We start from the raw sequence: 7,500 nt of genomic DNA on the forward strand, positions 1-7,500 counted from the left end.
AAGGAAATTCTGCCTTGGTCAACATACAAAAAGGCAAAGTGACAAGGACTGAAGGGATAAGGTTACCACATGGGAATAGCATCAAACACATAGATGAGATGGGATACAAATACCTGTAATAAAAGAAGGAGAGGATATAAAACACCAAGAGATGAAGGACACGATCAGGAAAGGATATATGTAGAGCCTTAAGGTGATACTCAAGTCAAAACTCAACACCGGAAATATGATGAAAACCATTAACACATGGGCAGTACCAGTAATTAAATACATAGTAGGAGTAGGAGTGGACGAAGGCTGAACTCCACAGCATAGACCAGAAAACAAGGAAATACATAACAATACACAAAGCACTACACCCAAGAGCAAATACGGACAGACTATACATAACACGAAAGGAGGCAGGAAAGGACTACTAAGCATAGAGGACTGCATCAACATCGGGAGGAGAGTACTAGGGCAATCTCTGAAAACCAGTGCAAACTGGTGGCTCAGGAGTGCATGAGAAGACCCTGAAATATACTGAGACAGGAGAATAACAAACAGAACGGAGAAATGGCACAACAGACCAATGCACTGCACGGACAGCACATGAGACAGACTAAAGAACTGGCCAGTGATGAAACACGGCAATGTGATAGGTGGAAATAACATTTCACCCATATGCAGGCAGTGTCATATGAAAAACGAGATCATAAACCACATAGCAAGCAAATTCTGGCACTTGCACTGAACTAGTACTGTCAAATTAACGTAATTTATTGATTGTTTATTTTCTTAAATCAGCCTTGTATTCCTTAGTTTCAAGTGTTTTTTCTCTTATATTCAGTTCAGCAGCTGTATTTTTCTACATTAACGTAACTTTCAGTTGTTTTGCTCAGTGATTCCTCCTCTTGTTGTGAATTGCCTAACTATCATGTTAACGATTGTTTTTATTTTGTTTTCGAGTCGGAATGGAACTGTAGTGTGGTGAGTGGAGCTGGAGGCCGGCCTAAAATAGTTTGGGCCTTTATAAGCTTTTGGATGCACGTTCTTTTGTAGCAGCCTTCTGGAGAGTAATCTTAAGCCTTTTGAAGGATTACTGTGACGGACTTTCCCTTGGAAGTGGTTTTGTGTAGATGTCCTGAGCCATCTACGGCGTATGTGCATTGTGGAGTTAGATCATGGCTGTGATTTCGCAGGTGATAGTCACTTGCGACTCCTGTACTCCTGTTTCCCGCCTGAGGATTTGGCGGAAGGTGTGGTTGTCGCTGTCCCGCCACGTAGGAGGCGTTACGCCAACCACTGTCCTGTTTTGTCCGTCTTCAGCTGCTGGTCCAGGAGAGCTAAGGTCTCGCGAGGAGGCACATAGGGAGGCAATTGCCAGGTAAGAGGAGATTATCCTGTGTTGTCCCTCGGGATCGAACTCAACCTCTGTATCTGCCTGGACAATTTGTGAGCTCCCTCGTTTAGCTATTGGAAGGTTGAAGTGACCTCCGTGAACTCCTGTGCACTTAGTTGTATGTGAGGATTTACATATTATTCAAGTATATGTTATATTGAGTCGTCGGTATTGGGTATTTATTGCCCCTCAGAATGTCTTATTTGAATTAGTTTTTAAGTTTAGAACTGCCACGGTTAGGTAGGAGATTTAAGGCTTTCCTAACTTTATTTCCTCTGGTCTTCCTTCTTTCTTATAGTTGTAGGCTAGTGGTTTCATTATTGGGCCCGTGTTGTTAATATTTGAGCCTTTGGCACATTGTCCTTTCTTTACTTTGTTAGGGTAGCTTTCAGAGTTAGGGGTCCTTGTGAGCCCATTATTTGTTCTATGTATTTTGTATATTTACTGTTAAGTTTTCTCACCTCACAAGGCTGATTTAATGATAAGTGTATTTTATTATCAAATATTGTTAATTTTATTCTGGTGTTTGTGTCCGCATTCCTCTTACCGTGTACTTTCCTACCGCCTACGATCCCTGTGATTATCTAAGTATAAAGAACCTGTATTAAGGCCAAAGGAGTCGTAACAAGTAGAAAAAGGGACATGATTAAGTGGCAAAAGCCCTCCACTGGAGCCTGTGCAAGAAATGCCAGCTATCTTACAGTAATATGTAGTACGAGCACCAACCTGAGGGAGTGATAGAAAACGATCAGGCAAAGATCCACTGGGACAATGGTATCAGAACAGATAGGGTGACACGTGCAAATAGAACAGACGTGACGTTGATTGACAAAATCAAGAAGAAAGTATCACTCACTGGTGTCACAAAACCATTGGGCACCAGAGTAGAGGAGAAAGAAAGAGAAAAAAAATGTCAAGTGTCAAGACCAGAAAATAGACATAAGAAGGATATGGGATATGCCAGTGGAAATTTTACAGCATAATCATAGGAACACTTGGCACGATCACAAGACTCCTGAAAGGCACCTCGAAAGACTAGATGCTGAAGTAGCTTCAAGACTCATGCAGAAGAGTGTGCTACTCGAAACAGCGCACTTGGTGAGAGAAGTGATGGACTCCTAAGGAGGCAGGATGAAACCCGGAACCCACACACTGTAAAAACCACCTAGCCGAATGGGATGACCGTGATAAAAAAAAAAAACCAATGATAATGATAAGAATAATAATGGAAAAACAAATCCACAGTTATGTATGGGTACTTAAAGGGTGTCCATAAAGTCCCAGTACCATTCTGAGCAATAAATACTTGTAATGGTACTGGGACTTTGTGGACACTGTATATTTAATGATAAATCCCTACAGAGAGCTTTCTGGAACCTGTTCGATTCTCCTTTTCAATCTGACTGAAAAGAGGAATTTAACAGATTCCCGAAAGCTTTCGGTGAGATTTTCTTTTAAATATATGTACCCATACATAACTGTGGATTTGTTTCTCCATTTTAAGGCTCATACTATTATGAATAATAATAATAATAATAATAATAATAATATAATAACATAATAATAATAATAATAATAATAATAATAATAACAATAATAATAATAATAACAAATATGAATATGCTATATTTAAAAAAAACTTATCAATTCAAATCGGTTTAAAAAAACGAAGATACCATGTTTTAAAAACCTACCAATTATTCAAATCGGTTTATAAAACATATGAAGATGCCATGTTTCAAAAAAAAAAAAACCATCTATTCATATCGGTTTAAAAAATATTAAAATTATGAAGATGCCACGTTTCAAAAACAACCTATACTATCTATCCCTTGGGGGCCCAGATATTGCCAACACCTGGCGCATCTCCAATATATACCTGACAGATTCTGTTACTGATTATTCATTTCACGACTAATTATGTCCGGGATGAGTAGGAATTCTGGGTAATTTTGGCTGAAATTTCTCCGCTGATGAAAACTGATGTTTTGACAGCCTACGTAGTTGGCCGGAATTTATTTTGGCAACTGATGTTTTGATAGCGGACGTGGTTGGCCGGAATTAATTTTGGCAACTGATGTTTTGATAGCGGACGTAGTTGGCCGGAATTAATTTTGGCGTCACGGGCTTTCGCTGCGCAGCAATTTCCTTTATAATCAAAATCCTCCTCTGATATTGGTTTGGAGGGTCATTTATAGGCCATCAGGGCCCGCTCGACATTTTGCTGATCACGTAAAATGTGGGTTATAGAAAGGTTATGGGACTGACGGAATTGTCTTTTCATAAGTAATGGCCGGTTTCGATGCAGTTTTGCTTTAAACAACAGCTGTTTAATGCTGTGCAAATATTACATGGAGTGACAAAATGATCTGTTCGTAATAAGCAAAGGTCTTTTGTACTGTTCTTTTTCTTTACACAACAGCTGTTTAATTCTGTGACAATTTAAACTGTACCTGACCAGATTACCTTTTCATAATATGTTAGGGCCAGTTGCATAACTAATTTTGCAACAAATAATAAATATTTGTTTACCTCTGTGAAAGCATAATCCCGCTCCTTCCGGTTAATATATATAATCATTTCATTATGCAAACTTCTCTTTACGTGTGGTCAAATTTGAGCATAGAGGGAAGGAAAGCTTAATTTGCAGCTATTGTCAACTGAATTACGGCCAGCAATTTGGCTGCAATAGGCAGAAACGCAAACATTAGCAGAGGACGATTGACTCTGGGACCAGTAATTTTGTCTCGTTAGGAATGATATTGAGAATACTCTTAATAGTCAGCAGTTTGCTGTGGCTATTCACCACTATTGTATCTCCCGTGTATAGACAAATATTGGAGGCACACGTATTACAAGAACATAACATGTCTTATGGAGTTTGTATGTATATATATATATATATATATATATATATATATATAATATATATATATACATACATGCATTAAGCTATAAATGTCCTCTTATATTTTCCAATTAGCTCTACCTCTGAATTAATATATTTGCATATATGATAACCAAAGTGGAATTTTTTAGTTGATAATAATTTCGTCCTCTCGTGGATTCGAACCCTCGTTAATAGAGGCGATTCATTAAAAAAAATATGAAGTTAATATAAGGCTCATATTTTGATTGGCGAGTCTGGGGTCACCCTATGCAAAAAAGTATCTACATATATATCTAGCTACTTTATATATTGAACAGGTTCTTCAGTAGCTTATCAACCACATAAGCAGACTGTGCCACTCACCTCTGTCTTTCATGTACTTTTTTGCCGACTATATACTTTATCTTCTTAGCTCCGGCAAGTTTGCTAACCCTTCTAGCTAATACATTCTCGGTCTCCTGGTCTCCCTTCTAACCAACATATTACTTGCCTTTTCATCTACATTTTTATCTATTTGGTAATTTTTTCTGTTTTAATGAGTCAGATCTTTTCTTTCAGTATCTCCCTTTACCTCCTCTTACTTCCTCCTAATGAACACCGTATCCTATGGAAGTTTGTATTACAGGTTAATGGCCCCTTAGGTGGACTTGTTCCATATGAATAGGTTTCGTATTTTGAATATTACTACTACTACTACTACTACTACTACTACTACTACTACTACTACTACTACTAATAATAATAATAATAATAATAATAATAATACATAAACAACTACCCCTAAAAAACTCCGACTCCCCTATGTGAGTAGAGAATCGCCCTCGTATGCCTCTTGTCCTTCAATGTGTTCTAAACTATCCCAATTGTCTTCCCAGTTAGGCCCATCTACCATTTATTTGCTTTTATGACACTTGCTTAACTTGATTACTTATATCTGAATTTTTAGCTTTTCCTATTTAAGTTAAACTGTATAGTATCCTCACTCAGTAATGGTCAGATATAACCTCACCCAGTAATGGTCAGGTATATCCTCACTCAGTAATGGTCAGATATAACCTCACCCAGTAATGGTCATCTATATCCTCACCCAGTAATAGTCAGGTATATACTCACTCAGTAATGGTCAGATATAACCTCACCCAGTAATGGTCATCTATATCCTCACCCAGTAATAGTCAGGTATATACTCACTCAGTAATGGTCGGCTCTATCCTCATTCAGTAATGGTCAGATATACTCTCATCCAGTAATGGTCAGGTATATCCTTACTCAGTAATGGTCAGATATCTTCAGTCAGTAATGGACAGATATATCCCCACTCAGTAATGATCAGGTATATCCTCACTCAGATATGGTCAAGTATATCCTCACTCAGTAATAGGCAGATATATCCTCAGCCTTAACGATTCTACGCAATTCATCAGACACTTGTTTTTCTCCTGCTCATTCTATTACTTAATCTAATAAACTCTTTTTTCCGAAAATATATTCTTTCCCTTTCCCTCCTCTTACTTCTTGCTAGTGAACAACATAATCTCTGGAATCTTGAAATTCAAGTCAATTTTACTTTTGATGGGCTTGTTCCATATGAATAGGTTTCATCTTCTGCATAATAATAATAATAATAATAATAATAATAATAATAATAATAATAATAATAATATAATAATCATATTATAATATAATAATAATATTAATAATTATTATTCATTTTATTATTATTATTATTATTATTATTATTATTATTATAATAATAATGAAGGGATAAAGCTACCAGATGGGAACAACATCAAACACATAGATAAGACTGGATATAAATACCTGGGAATAATGGAAGGAGAGGATATAAAACATCAAGCGATGAAGGACACGATCAGGAAAGAATATATGCAGAGACTCAAGGCGATACTCAAGTCAAAACTCAACGCGGGAAATATGATAAAAGCCATAAATACATGGGCAGTGCCAGTAATCAGATACAGCGCGGGAATAGTGGAATGGACGAAAGCAGAACTTCGCAGCATAGACCAGAAAACGAGGAAACATATGACAATACACAAAGCACTACACCCGAGAGCAAATACGGACAAACTATACATGACACGAAAGGAAGGAGGGAGAGGACTACTAAGCATAGAGGACTGCGTCAACATCGAGAATAGAGTACTGGGGCAATATATGAAAGCCAGTGAAGACGAGTGGCTCAAGAGTGCATGGGAAGAAGGACTGATAAAAGTAGACGAAGACCCAGAAATATACAGAGACAGGAGAAAGACAAGCAGAACAGAGGAATGGCATAACAAACCAATGCACGGACAATACATGAGGCAGACTAAAGAACTAGCCAGCGATGACACGTGGCAATGGCTACTGAAGGGAGAGTTCAAGAAGGAAACTGAAGGAATGATAACAGCGGCACAAGATCAGGCCCTAAGAACCAGATATGTTCAAAGAACGATAGATGGAAATAACATCTCTCCCATATGTAGGAAGTACAATACGAAAAATGAAACCATAAACCACACAGCAAGCGAATGTCCAGCACTTGCACAGAACCAGTACAAAAAGAGGCATGATTCAGTAGCAAAAGCCCTCCACTGGAGCCTGTGCAAGAAACACCAGCTACCTTGCAGTAATAAGTGGTACGAACACCAACCTGCAGGAGTGATAGAAAACGACCAGGCAAAGATCCTCTGGGACTATGGTATCAGAACAGATAGGGTGATACGTGCAAATAGACCAGACGTGACGTTGATTGACAAAATCAAGAAAAAAGTATCACTCATTGATGCCGCAATACCATGGGACACCAGAGTTGAAGAGAAAGAAAGGGAAAAAATGGATAAGTATCAAGACCTGAAAATAGAAATAAGAAGGATATGGGATATGCCAGTGGAAATTGTACCCATAATCATAGGAGCACTAGGCACGATCCCAAGATCCTTGAAAAGGAATCTGGAAAAACTACAGGCTGAAGTAGCTCCAGGACTCATGCAGAAGAGTGTGATCCTAGAAACGGCGCACATGGTAAGAAAAGTAATGAACTCCTAAGGAGGCAGGATGCAACCCGGAACCCCACACTATAAATACCACCCAGTCGAATTAGAAGACTGTGATAGAGCAAAAAAAAAAAAAAAAAAAAAAAATAATAATAATAGTAGTAGTAGTAGTAGTAGTATTTGATTATCATTCACACCTGGGCCATTGGTAGTTATCAAACTAAGAACTC

The sequence above is a fragment of the Macrobrachium nipponense genome, chromosome 17 (genome assembly GCF_015104395.2).
Source record: "Macrobrachium nipponense isolate FS-2020 chromosome 17, ASM1510439v2, whole genome shotgun sequence".
NCBI lineage: Eukaryota > Metazoa > Arthropoda > Malacostraca > Decapoda > Palaemonidae > Macrobrachium > Macrobrachium nipponense.